We start from the raw sequence: 1466 nt of genomic DNA, 5'->3' as shown, positions 1-1466 counted from the left end.
GAAACAGCGGGAGGCAGTGTTCAGGTAAAAAGGTGTCTAATGCTTAAACCAAAAATAAACAAAAGGTGAGTGCCCCTAAGAAAAGCCATTGAAGCTTAGGGAAGGCTATGCAGGACGAAACTAAAACTGAACTGGCTACTAAGTAAACAAACACAGAATGCTGGACGACAGCAAAGACTTACTGTGGAGCAAAGACGGCGTCCACAATATACATCCGATCATGACATGACAATCAACAATGTCCCCACAAAGAAGGATAAAAACAACTGAAATATTCTTGATTACCGGTAGTAACACAAAGTAGATGCGGGAAATATCACTCAAAGGAAGACATGAAACTGCTACAGGAAAATACCAAAAAAAGAGAAAAAGCCACCAAAATAGGAGCGCAAGACAAGAACTAAAACACTACACACAGGAAAACAGCAAAAAACTACAAATAAGTCACGGTGTGATGTGACAGGTGGTGACAGTACACCTACTTTGAGACAAGAGCTATAGTGATGCATGCTTGGTTATAGTTTAAATTCATATCCAACAAATGCGACAACTCCTTTTTATTGTCCACGCAAAAAGTGTGCCTTGGCTCAAAAAAGGTTGAAAAACACTGACGTAGCAGATATTTTGTATTTCATGTTGACCTAAGGGTACAAAAACACTTTTTTAAAGTTTAATTCAACTACTCTTTTACAATCCAATCTATTTTGTCATACATTATACTTATATTTTCCATACTCACTTCCACTTTGACTAGTTATTCTCCTAGAACAGTAATTCTCAAACTCAGGTACGCGGGCTTCATCTAGTGGTATGCCAAATAATCATTTAATTAAATATTCAAACCCAGTGTTACTGTTCAAACTGCAAGGTCGGTTTGCATGTTGTGCCATCACTGACTCAGGATGACTTACTGTTCTTGGAAAACAATGCATTGAATTTATGATTGAAATTAGTTTATATTTTGCCCAGATTCTGTTCTGGGGATTAACTAAAACCCAAGGAAGAAGTTGCAATTCAGTTTAAAAAAAAAATCTACCATAATTGTGAAAAAATATCAGTGATGGTCAGTATTTACTTGGTATGATTATCACACACTACTGCAGTACATCGTAGCTCTTAAATTAAATGTTAATGACATTGTATGGGGATAGGTGGTTACTTAAATCAACTTTTGCAGATGTGCTGCATGGTTTTCATTTGAATATGAGATATCGTATTAACTATGAATTATTGTACCCGTTTTAGGTTAACTTAAGCCATTATTGCATGCAGTGACAAAAAAAAATATTTGACGTCTTAATTACAAACTACGCGTGTAATATTTGTCAATCACAGTCAGGTTCAGATGTTTACCCACATTTTAAAAGGGTAGAAATGCAGTATACCCTTTTAAAATTAGTATTACTTTTCAGTAGTAGTTACTGAGCTTGTAAGAGGTTGTATCAAATAAATAAAGACACGTTCAA

Source organism: Nerophis lumbriciformis, linkage group LG14 (assembly GCF_033978685.3).
Source record: "Nerophis lumbriciformis linkage group LG14, RoL_Nlum_v2.1, whole genome shotgun sequence".
Lineage (NCBI taxonomy): Eukaryota > Metazoa > Chordata > Actinopteri > Syngnathiformes > Syngnathidae > Nerophis > Nerophis lumbriciformis.
Note: the sequence above shows the minus strand (reverse complement) of the source record.